This window comes from Tenrec ecaudatus, chromosome X, assembly GCF_050624435.1.
Source record: "Tenrec ecaudatus isolate mTenEca1 chromosome X, mTenEca1.hap1, whole genome shotgun sequence".
NCBI classification, from domain to species: Eukaryota; Metazoa; Chordata; class Mammalia; order Afrosoricida; family Tenrecidae; genus Tenrec; species Tenrec ecaudatus.
Genome location: NC_134548.1, coordinates 6,368,607 through 6,384,102, shown reverse-complemented (window position 1 = coordinate 6,384,102; position 15,496 = coordinate 6,368,607). Strand labels below are relative to the sequence as shown.

General features: G+C 43.3%; 1 protein-coding gene across 2 annotated transcripts in view; it reads left to right on the top strand.

Moving 5' to 3' along the window:
• MID1 (midline 1) overlaps positions 1 to 15,496 on the top strand; it is a 388,602-nt gene that overhangs the window by 180,562 nt on the left and 192,544 nt on the right. The window lies entirely within an intron of this gene.

Here is a 15,496-nt window from a genome sequence, read left to right as displayed (position 1 = left end):
AGATTTGTTTCCCAGATGGTTAGTTGGGGGGCTCTCTTGTTCGCGATAGAGAGAGGTGGAGAGAGAGAAGAGAGAGAGACAGAGAGAGAGAGAGAGAGAGAGAGAGAGAGAGAGAGAGAGAGAGAGAGAGAGAAATTGATTACAGGTGAACTTGGAGTGCCACATTTGATGTGCATTTTTGACAGCTTACAGGATGACTGACGATGCCGGATGGCACAGGGCTATTTGGAGGTGTTTGAAAATGGGCATGTGGGGGTGCAGAGTGGAGGGGTGAGGGATCAGAGTAGTTGGAAGTCATTACAATGTTCTTATCTCAATCCAGTGAAGGCAAATCTTTTTCAAGTGTTCTGGCAGTCTGTGTAAACTCCTGTGGTGTTCATGCGGTGTGGGCCCTGTCCCCTCTCATTGGTGACCCTGCTCTCGTCTAAAATAATTTCTCTAGCTCAGCGGGCCTATTGGGTTCCATCCGGGGGCTTCTGGCCCCATGTCATACCATTTGATGCATTCCATTGGGCACTGTGAGCATCAGGTGTGTCCTCTGAGCTGGGTTGCCACTCGTGGTTTAGTTCACTTAAAAGGCTGAGCAGGTTTGAATCATTTCATGGACCTGGGGAGGAAGAAGAATCATCTTTACCCCCACTTCCCCCATGTCCTGTAATTTTCATGGTTTTTCACAGTTGCAGAGCCACCATCTGAATGCTGCGGATTTGGTGAGCTGCTGCTGAACAATGGAGAAATGTCATTAAGCTGAGCCAAGGCTAATTTTGAAGCATTTCTAAGACGTTCCCTATTAAGGAGAGAGAGGATTTGATTCCCTATCCTGCCTTTCATGCTTGAAGAATTGCAGAACCCTTGACAAAGCCATGACTGAAATACTGGCTGCAAGCAAAGCAAGCCCTATTCAGATGGTCCGCATTGCCTCCCAGATGCTGAAATTATTCCCCCCACCCCCAGAAAGATCATCATTCAGAACTATTGAGAACGTTTCCACTCTTTGTGGATTTATGTAGAGGTCCTTCTCTAATTAATTCAGAGCCGTGATGACTCACAGGCCCTGAAGATGGAGAGTGCAAATAGTTAATATTTCATTCGTACTTACAAGTACAGACTCACAATTTTCTGGACCACCCAGATGGCTTGTGCAATTCAGATCCAAACCTTATGTACTAATTTCAAAAAAAGTCAGTGAAATCTGAAGGCATTTGACAATGGAACTTTCATAAGGACAACTCAAACTCGATTTCCGCCTACAACCAACAGGTGGATTGTACATAACCATTTCACCGTTGTCCTTGGAGCACCCTAGTTATCTTGATAATTCATACTTTGGTCTTAGACAAATAATCACACCAGAGCTATTTTCCCCTCCAAATCTGCATAAGAATGCTGTAGGGGTGACCAATTTTGAGAGGAGCCATATTAAGAGGGGAAGGGGAAGGTGGGGGGAGAAAGGTGGAACCGATCACAATGATTGAACTATAACCCCCTCCCAGGGGAATGGAAAACAGAAAAGTGAGTAAGTAAGTAAGAAAAGCTAGTGTAAGATATGACAACAATAATAATAATTTATAAATTATCAAGTGTTCATGAGAGAGCGAGGGTTGGGGAGGGAAGGGGAAAATGAGAAGCTGATACCAAGGGCTCAAATAGAAAGAAAATGCTTTGAAAATGATGATGGCAACAAATGCACAAATGTACTTGATACAATGGATGGATGGATGGTGATGCATTGTACAAGCCCCCAATAAAATGATTAATTAAAAATTAAAAAAAAGAATGCTGTAGGGGCTCCACAGTATAAGAAAAGAAATCCCACAAGAAGTTTATCCTTGATGAAACTTGGACAGAGTGACAGACACCATGCTATAGATGAATCAGGTGATAACCAAAATGTTCCCTTGCACCCATCCTTGGTTCAGTTACTGTACTATCTGGATGGAGGTCCAGTAGGGCTTAGGGGCAGCGTTATCCTATTTGCCATCCACATGGCTGGCTGATTCTGGTCATCGTCGTCACCTTAGGTTCTTCCGCATCCTAAATGATGACCACCACCGTCATAGGCACAACCCCTGTTCCACAAGGCATTCAATAGGTCGGGTTATTGTCTTCATCTAGTGCAATAGTTCTCAACCTGTGGTTCACGACCCATTTGGGGGTCGAACGACCCTTTCACAGGGGTCGCCCGCTTCAGAACAGTTGCAAAATGACAGTGATAAAGTAACAACAACAGTACTTTTATGGTTGGGAGGTCACCACTACATGAACTGTATAAAAGGGTTGCGGCATTAGGAAGGCTGAGAACCACTGATCTAGAGTCTCCTGTATATAGACCTTGAAATAAAAACTCAAGTGCAGGTGATTTCCTCAAGGAAGAAAAGCCTGAGTGGGAAGCCACAAGAAACGCCGGATCAAGTAAGGTACTGCTGGGGGCAACTGCAGCTTCAGCCGGCCAGGGAATTCTGGGAGCTGGTGTCAAACCTACTCCTGTCCCACGCAAGTGGGCTGTCCCACCCAAGTGACTAGGGAACTGGGCTATGTATACGTCAGCTGAGGTTAGCACTAGGTGAGGACTACAAAGGGTAGGGGTGAGGTGAGCATTTCTGGCCTGCCATCTGCAAGTAAAATGGGTTCCAGCATTAGAAGAAGCCTCCTGTCGAGAACAGACAGAGGGCATAGCTGGGCATCAAGCTACTGGGCACAGACACGGTAAGACCTACAGGAATATGAGGGAGCCCTGGCAGTGCAGTGGTTAAAGTCTTCACTCAGCAACTAACTTAAAGATTGGTGGTTTGAACCCCCGGTTGCTTGGTGGAAGCAAGATGGGGCAGTCTGTTTCTATAAAGAGTACAGCTTTGGAAACTATGGGGGCAGGTCTACTCTGTTCCATTAGGATCAGTCTGAGTGAGAAGCAACTAGACAGCAACCTGGAGAGGCATGTGAGTAGGCCGCTGACCTAGTTTGCACATTCACTGTAGAGAAGCCACTGCACAGCCTACTAATATGCCACAAGTGCTGCGCTAACCACTAGTCCCTGTGATCCCTTTGCCAGCATTCTACCAGGAAGAGATAGACTTATCTAAAACAAGATTACCATCTACTTGAGACCTGGTGGCATAGTAGTTACCAGTTGGGCTGCCATATAAAAAAGTCAGCAGTTCTAAATCACCACCTACGTGGCAGGAGGAAGACAGGGCTCTCTACTCCTTTAAACAGTTACAGTCTCAGAAACCCACGGAGCAATTCTACCCTGTCCTATAGGGTATGAGTGGGCATTGACTCAATGGCAGCGAGTTTTTTGGTCTGCCCTGGTGGGTTACGAGTTGGTGGGAGCTTCAAGGTCAGCAGTTCAACTCCACCACTTGCTCCTTGGGAGAAAGACGAGGCTGTAAGCTCCCATGAAGGTTTCTAGCTTCAGAAACCCAAAAGGGCAGTTCTACTCTGTCTTGTAGGGTTGCTGAGTTGGAATAGACTTGATGGCAGTGGACTTGAGTCACCTCTATATACCTTATCATCTGCATATGACTATCCATAGAGATGATTCACACAATTTCTTAGATCTGGCTTTTCCTCAGGAAATGGGTGATCATGGGACAGAGTGATCTGGAGAAAGGAGGCTGCTTGTCAAGTCGGTAGCTCCCCAACTTGCTGGAGGAAGTCTGAACGGACAAGTGAAACATTGTCGCAGGAGGTCCAGGAATCAGGAACAGATGGAGCATCACATTGTCCAGCAGTTGACACTGAGAAGAGCCGAGAGGAAATGATAGGTACAGATCCTTGGCAAAGGCCATGGGAAGGAGTCCAACCTGGCAGGTTTGGGACACAAGCTGGAAAGAGGAGTCGGTTCTCCAGCAGTTTGTGAGGACCAAACATAGGTGGATATTAGCAACGTAGAGGTTAGGAGGGGAAGCTTAGGATTCAAGGACATAGTTCAAGTCACAGAATAAACTGAATTAATGGGTCAATGACAAAAGCACAGAAAGCCCTGTAATCTTTGCCTGGGCTCCTGGTTGTAAATGGCAGAACCCTGTTTTATTTGAGAGGGAAAAGGCAAGATTTGTTTATAGTGAGGGTGGAGGGGGACATTGAGAGCAGTGTATCCGTCATCCATTGCTTCATAGTGGTGATGCACTGGGCCATTTACTGTAAGTTCAGCGGTAGGAAACCACCTACCATTCGTGAGAAAAAAGATGAGGCTTTCTCCTTTCATAAAGAGTTACAGTTTTGGTAACCCACAGGTCCGTTCTACCTTGTCCCTTAGGGTCATCGAAGTTGACTCAATAGCAGTGAATTTGAGTTTTGAGAGCGTTGCCTAATAAGTGATCCCCAATCTTAGTGACTTGAAACAACCATTAGGTCATGTTTCTGTGGGTCGCCATTTGCTGGACTCTGTTGGGTAATCTTTCAGCTGTTATGGCTTGGAATTGGTCACTCAAGTGGCCGTGGTCATTTGAAAAGTCTTCTGGGAGCTGATTGATCTAGGAAGTGTGCATGAAGATAGGCTGTCTACATGGTCTCGGTTCTAGATGGTCTTCTCATCTGCCAAGCAGCTAGCTCAAACCACTTCATACATCCATAGAGGGATTCCAGCAGCAAGGAAAGGCAACACGCGCCGTAGAAACTCTTTCTTAAGCCTTGCTTCATGTTGGCTGATTGGTCAATAAAAGTCGTATGGCAAAACCCAGATTCAAGGTGCGGACAAATTCCTGATTGGGATGGAAATTGTGACCAAATTTCGCAAGCTACAAAAGGAGGGCAGCTGAGAGTCGGGCGTAGCTTTCTGGTAAAATGAGCTTTCTCCTTCTCAACAGTCCTTTGAGCCAAGGATTTTGACAAGGCAAGAACTCTGGTCACTCAGCTCTTGAGCTCACATCATCAGTGCATCCTGAGAGACCGAATTTCTCTTAGGTCCAATTAAGAAAATCCTGAAAATAAAAGTGCTTGGTTAGGCTTGGGTGTTGGGAGATAAGAATGGGTAGCTCTTACTCAGCCCTTACTGTGGGAGATGTGGGAAGAACTGTTTTGTTTTGTTTTTTACCTCCATCATTTTCCTTGGCCTTTCTCTTGGATTTGTTGTCTTGTCTCGTTGATTCCATTTGCTCTTTTTTTTTTGGAAGCCATCATGAAAAATCCTGCAGGAAAGGCAATTTGTTGTTACTCTCTGACTAATTCAAGCATTTGAGGAATTGCATGTTCATTCTTCCACCCTTCGATGTGAACAAGAATCTAGGTATACACTTCTGTAGGGTTTGCTTCAACTTGCACTTCCAACTTCGGTGCTCTCATATTTCAAAGTTCCAAGTGACTTTTCTTATGCATGGATTGATCAGTCTGGTGCCCTGATCTTGTTTCATGGAATATCTGTTATCGCTCTGAAAAGGCTGATTAAAGTATCTAAAGCTTTTCTCTGTGCTATCTGACTTTCCCTTTTCTATAGGTTTGCTCTGTTCTGTATATGACGGGAATTAAAAAGGAATTGTTATAAAAATAATAGAAAAATAGAAGTCTTTATTAAGTAAATCTATCAGCATATCAGTCTCTTGTTTCTCAACACATCCTCCAGCGACATCTGTCCACTTCTGAAGGCAGTGTTTCCATCTCTTGGACCTTTCCCGAGGAAGTGTGTACCCTTTGGCATATAGCACATCAAAGTGGCAGCTTTAGCATCCTTAAGGGACTCAAATGGTGTTGTTCCTTTTGAATGTTCTTTCAGTTGAGGGAACAGAAGGATGTCCGAATGGGGCTAGATCAGGATTGGAGGGTGGGTGGGGTAAGATTCCTCAATGAAATTCTCTCCAACAGCCCGTGCTATTGTTGATCTTCGCTCTCACAGTGCAAAAATAGACCGTGGCCCAGCTCTCCTGGCCTTTTCCTCACAAATACACCTTTCAACTTTCTTGAAAATTTTCATAATAACTCCCTGTGACCATCTGGTATCATTTGAGAAAAAAAATCTATCAAGATTATCCCATTGATATAAAAAAATATGGCCCTCGCCTTGTGAATAAAACCTCCCTGCCTTGAATTTACTAGCATAACAGACCCTCAGAAACCACTGCGTTTTTTTTATCATCATTGTATTGGGGGCTCAAACAACTCTTATCACACTCTATCTATCCATCCATCCATTGTGTCAAGCACATTTGTACATTTGTTGCCACCATCATTCTCATTCTACTTGAGCCCTTGGCATTTGCTCCTCATTTTTTTCCCATCCGCTCCCACCCTCCCTCCCTCATGGACCCTTGATAATTTATAAATTATTATTATTATTTTATGTCTTACACTGACCGATGTCTCCCTTCACCCATTTTTTCTGTTGTCAACCCTTCCGGGAGGGAGTTATATATAGATAATTGTGACCTCGGTTCCCCCTTTCACCCCTCCCCCCTTTCCCTTCCCCTCCTGGTATGGCTATTCTCAATATTAGTCCTGAGGGGTTTATCTGTCCTGGAATCCTTGTGTTTCCATCTCTTATCTGTACCCATGTACATGCTCTGGTCTAGCCGGATTTGTAAGGTAGAATTGGGGTCATGATAGTAAGGGGAAGGAAGCATTAAAGAAGTAGAGGAAAGTTGTATGAGAAACCACTGTTTTGATTGGACTTAGAAGGCATCTTTCTGAGACTAAGACAAGTATATTACTACGATAACCCTTCTGTGGCCCTCCTCAATGCTCACCCTCATGAAGAGCTCACTGAAGATACGGGTGCTAAAGCCAAGTGTGGTGAAGCAATCAGATGGTGCCTGGTTATCAGAAAGAATAGGGTCTGAAGTGGTAAAGGCTTGTCTTACAACAAGCAGCAATCTAAGTGAGGCACCAACTAAGTCCCCGTGGAAGATGCGCACACCAGCCTGTGTAATCCAAGGATTAGAAGTAGTAAAACCCAAATCGGAAGGAGAGAACAGTACCAGAGTTTACATTCTTGGTATCAGAGCTTAAATTCTTAACCCGTGGTTTGCGGAAGGTGTTCAAATGACAATGGAAACCAAAAATCCATTCACAGGGTGGCACCCACCCCTCCCCCTGCACAAACTAAGCCTCCATTGCATTCCAAGGATGTGAGTAGCCTTGTTATCAGCCAGAGAGCATGGTGAAATGGGTGATGGCAGATACTGTGAGGTTAACATGTAAAACTCTATGTTTTGCTCTCTCTTTTGACTCATGTTAAAGTTGTCTGGGTTTTAATGTGTCCTTTCTTTTGGACTGAGCTTTTCTTCTGATTTATTTTGTTGTCGTTGTTCGTTTGTTTCGTGTTTGTCTTCTGTATGATTTTCTCGACATGAGATCCAGGATAGGTGAATCTATAGTGACACTCGCTGGATTAATAATTATCGAGGGGCTTGGTGGTAGGGCGGGGAATGGGGAGCTGAAAGCAAGGGGTATGAGAAAGAAGAAAATGTCCTGAACTTAATATGTATCAACTATTAAATTGTGTGATTTATGAATTGTATGCCAATAAAACTCTTTTTAAAATAAGGTAACTTGTCTGCAGCCATCCGGTGAGCACAGAGATTTACTGAAACCTGCCTCATTTAGAATAAACTCATCGATTTCTGGAACTGGCAACCCATTAACAGTACGTTTGTGTGCACTCTCGGGCATTTCATTTAGAGAAATGCAGGTTTAGATCTCTAAACGCACGCTGATAGTTATTGTACCTCTTCACTGTGCTCACTGTGCTCTAATTTCAGGCTTAAAAGACAAAGCATCCTAAGCGTTTACCTACATCTGCCATTTGTTCACATGTCGCCCCTTAGTATTTATCAGTCTCAGACAAAAAACAGTGAGAGCTCTTAACTTTCCGAACATGTCGAGAGTAAATAATTCAGTGTCTAGTTCCTCAAAACAAGTATAGTCATCTACAACTGCAGTCCAGTTATGCCAAGTCAAGATGTGAAACACTGCTTCAGGACAGTGATGGAATCTTGAGCCCATTCAAATCCCACTGCCCACCCCCCGCCCCCGGAGTGGGGATGTTCTTCTTTATAATGGCTTTTCACAACTCAGGAGCCAATTCAGGACCTGTGTGTTTAGCTGGCTTGGCTTGGCTGCCTCCTTCCATCTGGAGCAGTTCCTTAGCTTCCTTTGTGTTTCTGACCTGGATGTATCGGTCAGTTGGGTTTCTCGGTAGTTTCCTCCTTTTGAGATTTAGATTCTAGATTTGGGGCAGGAATGCTGTCAGAGTGAAAATAAGGTCATTTTAAGCAGAAGCCACATTGAGAGGGAAATCCTGTGTGCATGGGGGAGCCTTGAGCTGTGAGTGTCAATGGGGGACATTGAGCTGGAATTAATTTTATAAATTAAAAAAATCATTTGATCGGGGGTTCATACAACTCTTATCACAATCCATCCATCCATTATATCAAGCACATTTGTACATTTGTTGCCATCATCATTCTCAAAACATTTGCTGTCTCCTAGACTCCTTGGTATCAGCTTCTCATTTTCCCCCTCCCTGTCTCACCCTTCCTCTCTTTGAACCTTTGACAAGCTATATGTTATTATTAATTTTTCATGTCTTACATTGACTGATGTCTCCCTTCACCCACTTTTCTGTTGTCTGCCCCCCTGGGAGGGGATTATATGTAGATCATTGTGATCAGGTTCCCTTTCTTCCCTGACTCCCTTTTCCCTTCCCCTCCTGGTATGACTCTTTGCAATATTGGTCCTGAGGGGTTTATCTGCCCTGGATTCCTTTCAGCTGTCTTTGTTTTTGTTATTGTTGTTTTGAAACTGGGTATTTTCTCTTGCACTAGGGATTTAAATCTGGCTTTTAAACTATGTTGGAAGCTGAATGGGAGAAGGCAGCTGAACACTACAACAGCTGCCACTTATTGTTATTGTGAACTTTGCTGTTATTTTTCATTGCCATTGAATCAATTCCAACTCATGGCAACTCCAAGTGCACAGAGTAGAAGGGATCCCTGTGGTTTTGAAGGCTGTGACATCTGGTAACCAGATCGCCATGTCTGTCTTTCGAGACACCTCTGTGTGGCTTCAAATTGCTGACGTTTTGCCTAGTAGTCCACATTTTAACCAATTCCATATACCCCAGTCTCCACTACTTCTGCTAGCCTTGAGTTCAAAGTACTGGCTAGGATGGGCTGCGTTGACCTTTTGGTGAGGGTCCTTGGGGAAAGTTCTCTTTCTTTTTTAGGTTCCTTATCTAGAAATGATCTCAATGGCACTGTTTAAAATGTGTTGCTGTTCGTTGCCATGGAGTTCGCTTCTAGGCACGGGGACCAATAGCGCCAAAGGCTTCCCAGTGTTGCATGGTGTCCGTCATCCAGTTGGTATATTGAAGTCCATTGGAACTCATCTGGTTTTCTTAGGCTCCTTTTCCAAAGTAGATTGCCAGGCCTTTCTCCCTAGGCTATCTTAGTCTAGAACAGCAGTTCTCAACCTGTGCATCGCGACCCCTTTGGGGGTCGAACAACCCTTTCACAGGGGTCGCCCAATTCAGAACAATAGTAACATGACAGTGATGAAGTAGCAACGAAAATAATGTTATGGTTGAGGGCAGTCACTATGTATTAAAGGGGCGCAGCATTAGGATGATTGAAAACCACTGCTCTAAAAACTACTGATTGTAGGTTGATATGGAGTATGTCTCCATTTTGATGCCCCCTACAAAAGGAAGCGAATGCTGGAAGCATGCTGGCACTCACAGTGGCAAAGCCATGGTGAGTTTGTAGTGGGCAGCACATGCCTTTTGTCTGCTCACACCCTGGCCCAGCAAGGAGGAGCTGTGGTTCCTTCTTGGCATTTCCCTGCCTAGACCCTCATGCATCCTCCTTTCAACCAGCCTTGCCAAGAGAGAGTGGCCATGCACAGGAGTGGTAAATATAAAAAGGCAGGACAAAGCAATGTCCAGAGACCAGAGTTCATCAGTGGCTTCCAGTGGTGGGTGGCAGAGGAGAGTCGCGTTATGGGAACCATTGCCCCTTCATCTCTGCAGTGCTCAGAAGCCCTGGAGGCACAAATGCTGAAGCAGCAAAAACGATGAGAATCCTGAGAAACAATTTCATTCAAGCTTCTCACTTTACAGATGGACAAATGGAGTCTCAAACAGTTCAATAGCTTTTTCTACAGTTTCTGACGGTTGGTTCAGTGTCTACATGGCCTTGATTAAGAGAGTGTTCAATATGAGACAATGTCCTGCTTGCTTATTTGTTTCTGTTGTGTTTTATTATAGTTTGGGTGCAAGCTGATAAGCAAATGAGTTTTCCATTCATGTTTTTGTTTTGTGAAATGAATTTTAACCCCCTCTGTGTAACCGCTTTTCCCACTTTCTCCCTGGATGCCCCATTTCTGGTGTTCCCTCTTTCCTGTCTTGTCCAGCCTTCTGAACGTTGTTTTAGGGCAAATGCTCCTCCTTTGGTTCCGCGTGCTTGATTGGCCTAAGGATGACGTTTCTCACGAATATCCTTGGTTCACTTTCTAGGTCTGTCTATTGCTGGGCTGAAGAGGGCTAGCCAGACACCATGTCGTTCTTCTGGTTTCAGGGCACCAGAAACTGTGGTTCATATGGCCATTAGTCCTTTGAATTTTTGGTTTATAAAAACTTAGGAAGTCCTCTGGGGAGCAGAGCATGTGCACTGTGAACAAGAACAATAGACTGCATGCTTGTACCATGTTTTACAGTGATGTTCACGTTAGAGATATATTTCTTTTTTTTTCTTTTTTTTATTTTAACAATTTATTGGGGCTCATACAATTCTTTGCACAGTTCATACATATACATACATCAATTGTATAAAGCACATCTGTACAGTCTTTGCCCTAATCATTTTTTTCTCTTTTCTTCTTTTACATTTTTTTTTGGACAGATAAGCTGATGGATGGCATTTATTTTTTTATTTTTTTTAACAATTTATTGGGGCTGATACAATTCTTTTCACAGTTCATACATATACATACATCAATTGTATAAAGCACATCTGTACAGTCTTTGCCCTAATCATTTTTTTCTCTTTTCTTCTTTTACATTTTATTAGGGACTCAAACAACTCTTACCACAATCCATACATATACATACATCAATTGTATAAAGCACATCCATACATTCCCTGCCCCAATCATTCTCAAGGCATTTGCTCTCCACTTAAGCCCCTTGCATCAGGTCCTCTTTTTTTTTTTCCCCTCCCTCCCCTTTCCCCCCTCCCTCATATGCCCTTGGTAATTTATACCTCGTTATTTTGTCATATCTTGCCCTATCCGGGGTCTCCCTTCCCCCCTTCTCTGCTGTCCCTCTCCCAGGGAAGAGGTCACATGTGGCTCCTTGTAATCAGTTCCCCCTTTCCAACCCACTCACCCTCCACTCTCCCAGCATCGTCCCTCACGCCCTTGGTCCTGAAGGTATCATCCACCCTGGATTCCCTGTACCTCCAACCCTCAGATGTACCAGTGTACAGCCTCTGTCCTATCCAGCCCTGCAAGGTAGAATTCGGATCATGGTAGTTGGGGGGAGGAAGCATCCAGGATCTGGGGGAAAGCTGTGTTCTTCATCGATACTACCTCACACCCTAATTAACCCATCTCCTCTCCTAAGCCCCTCTATGAGGGGATCTCCATTGGCCGACACTTGGGCCTTGGGTCTCCACTCTGCACTTCCCCCTTCATTTAATATAATATATATACACATACATATATACATATACACATATATACACATACATACACACACTTATATCTTTTTTATTTTTGCATGATGCCTTATATCTGGTCCCTTGGGCACCTCGTGATCGCACTGGCCGGTGTGCTTCTTCCATGTGGGCTTATTTGCTTCTGAGCGAGATGGCCGCTTGTTCACCTTCTAGCCTTTAAGACCCCAGACACTATCTCTTTTGATAGCCGGGCACCATCAGCTTTCTTCACCACATTTGCTTGTGCACCCATTTGTCTTCAGCGATCCTATCATGGAGGTGTGCAGTCAATGATATGATTTTTGTTCTTTGATGCCTGGTAACTGATCCCTTTGGGACCACTCGATCACACAGGCTGGTGTGTTCTTCCATGTGGACTTTGTTGCTTCTGAGCTAGATGGCCGCTTGTTTATCTTCAAGCCTTTAAGACCCCAGTCACTATCTCTAATTTCTCGGATGGAAACAAGCAGGCTATGCTAATGAGCTCTATCAATTCTACTTTGAAAATTTACTGATCTTTAAATCCCAATATTAGACAATCAGAATCATTTTAAGTTCTGTACAGTCTGGAAAACTCTGTGTAGGGTGACTTGGCGTCAGAGTAGCTGCAACAAGGGTATCAAACACTCCCATGTTTCTGTCTGTTGGATGATACAGGACTGGGTGGTGCTTCCTTCTCTTGTACAGAGGGCACATGACCACAATAACATGAGTCCGAATTGACTAGATGCTGATGGGTTTGGTTTGGCTTGGTTTTAGAATGCACTCAAACGTCACCATGATAGCGGGTGTATGCCGTGAAAGTGTGTAGCCCTGCACTAGGCACATAACAAACAACCAAAAACGATTACCTATTACTAATCATCCTTGTTTTAATCACCCGTATATTTCTTTGCACTAAATCCCCCTCTCCAAAACAAAAGTCAACATTTTCCTTTAGAAATAGCTTTATTTATATTTACAGAAACATTTCAAAGATATTCTAGCAATGTATGTATGAATCTCTCTCCCTCACCCCGCCTTCCCTTAATGTTCACAGTTTACAGACCTGTGATATATTTGTCAAGACTAAGACATTAACATTGGTGGATGGCTATTTGTTCCTCTACTGGAGCCATGGCATAGTGATCACATGTCAGGCTGTGGTCCTCAAGGTCTACAGTTGTAAACCACCATCCCTCAAGAAAAAGAAGGGGCTTTCTACTTTCGTTTAGAGTTAGAGTCTGGGAAATTAGCACGTGCAGTTCTACCTTGTCCCACTGTGAGTCCACATCTATTAGATGGCCATGATTTTGAAGGGATTTTAAAAATAAGAGGTGTCAATGTCCTAGACATTAATTCTGAGCTCACATCTTTCCAGTGTTGCTAGTTGATCGGACTGGGACATGTCTGTGAATGCTCACTAAGTAGCCCTTCTAATTTTACTGTTGTACACAAAGATCTTACTTGAGCCATTGGTTAGATGTTGGTCTTCTCAGAATTTCAGGGCCTCCAGCAACTCTTACTGAAAAGAAATAGAGCAGACACTTTTGAAACCTACTTCCAAATATGTGTTTGAACATGTATAAGTTTACATTTGATTCTAATGGAAACCTTGAAATCTTTCCTGAGAACATAAGACACCCATTGTTGAACAAGACATTCGGGCCTGACGGATAAATGTGATGAGCCCTCTTGGGGACATGCCCTTTGACACAAGTGAGATGATCATATTCAAGATTTTATAAAGGGGCCCTAGGAAACATCCCAGAGGAGGTGGCTCAGTGGGAAACCTACCGGATGGAATTTATGGGCCTCTGTCCTAGACAGATGTTTTCCAGCTGGGAAAGTCGTGACAAGGAAATGCACCCAACTGCTTCTAATGGGCATATCACTGCGCGCGCATGCACACACACACACATTCCACATACACACTTACTCATGGCCTTTTAAGAATAAAAAAAATACTTCCATTGCATAAAGATACTTGTTGCTTAAACATTAACATTAGCATTTCCACTAGTCCATCATTTCTTTTGAGATAGTTGGACAATTGGAGATAATTGTACATCTAACACAGCTTAATTGATAAGCAAGTATAAGTAAAACTCTACCCAGTCATTAATTAAATGGCCCGAAATGTCAGCTTCAAATCTTGATGATTGCCCTGGAAACTAATGAACACATCTTAAGTCCAACCAAGTTAATTCGGGGCTACCACCCTGAAGTCTTTAAATATTAATCTTCATTTGCACAAAATCGTAGGGCTTTGGAGGATGAAGGTCAAGGGAACACCAGCAAAGGCGGCCTATGATTTCCTGAGCTTTTGAAATTCAGCCACCAGAGGCTGCTCTGAGATCATTATCACCCTTCCACGAGGGCCGGAGCCTGCTGGGGAACCTGGAAGGACTGATTTAGCTTCTCCCATTGCTTTGAACTTTCCTTATTCACCGCAGTTCCCTGGTGCTCTGCTGTGTGGAGAAGATGATTAATTATAGTTAAAGAGGAACCACTGAAGGACGGACAAAAACCTGCAGATTACTGTTCTTCTCTATCCTCTCGCTCTTTCAGCTCTTAATCTTGTTCCTTTTAAATAAAGGAAAATTGGGCAAGAGTGAGTGCTATTGTACTGGCATTTGCTAATTTTTCATCTCTTTTTTGGGGGGGGGTTGTCTGTGTTACTGTATTTTCAAAGCACATTTATGAAGATTTTTTAGAAAAGAAAACCTTTATTCCACAATACTTACTTCCACATGTTTTGTATTTGTCCACATTTCCCAGCATTTTATAGTTCCTTTCATGCTGTTCCCTCTGTTTACGTTTTTTTCAATCACTGCCTTTCTCCTTTAAGTCTCTCTCTTTATCTCACAAAACAAACCAAAAATTCCACGAAGAAGTATCTGCAGTTAAGTAGGAAGGATTAACAAGGGGTTTGATGCCTGTAATGGAGTTTGTGTTTAATCTTGAGCAATGAAGCTCTGATTTAAATTGTTAATTGAAGAATGAAATCAGCTTCTTCACGTGAAATTGGTTTCGGTCTTCAGTATTATGTTAGACAACGACCAACTCATCAGAAACAACTGCTTTTATGGTGGTGGTGTGTATGCTGCCTTAATGACTATGTGTCCAGGAAAGGAAACCCCTAACTGAGCAGGTCAAGCTGGAAAGCCATGGCAAACCTGGCATCCAGGGCTCGGCAGCACACCACGGCATCTGCAGAGACAACCTGCACAATTTCGATACCTTTCATGCTGGCCTAAATGGGGCCCGCCAAAAGTCCACGTCTGATTGAAAATTATATTACTTAAGTATGCAGATTTTTCTATAGATTACAGAAAATCTGTAATAATATTTAATCTGTAGATTAATCTATAGATTACATTTGAGGGGAAATGAATACCATATATACTCAAGTATAAACCGACCCAAATATCAGCCGAGCCACCTAATTTTACCACAGAACAGCATTTAAAAATGTGCTGAAAACTCAGCTTATACACAAGTATATACGGTACCTGGTTTTACTCATTTTCATATATATTAAAAAATGGAAATGTAACCATTTCTCTTTGGGAAAAAATCTTGCCATATCTTGAAACCCTGCTAAACGTGTGGTGTGATTAGATTTGTAAAGTAGAATGACCCTTAAAAGCATGTGCTTGCGATTTCCCCTTGAGTATTATCACCATGGTGGAGAGCAGTTACTTTAAAAAATTAATGACTAAGCAGGGCACATGGCTCCCCCCTCCCCAGCTCCCCAGCAGAAGAATAACGACAGTCCTATTCTTTGAACGCATTGACCAAGGTGGACTGCCCATAAAAGTGCTAGATCCCATCACTGAGCCTTGTTACTCTTTGTAATTTGCCCTCAA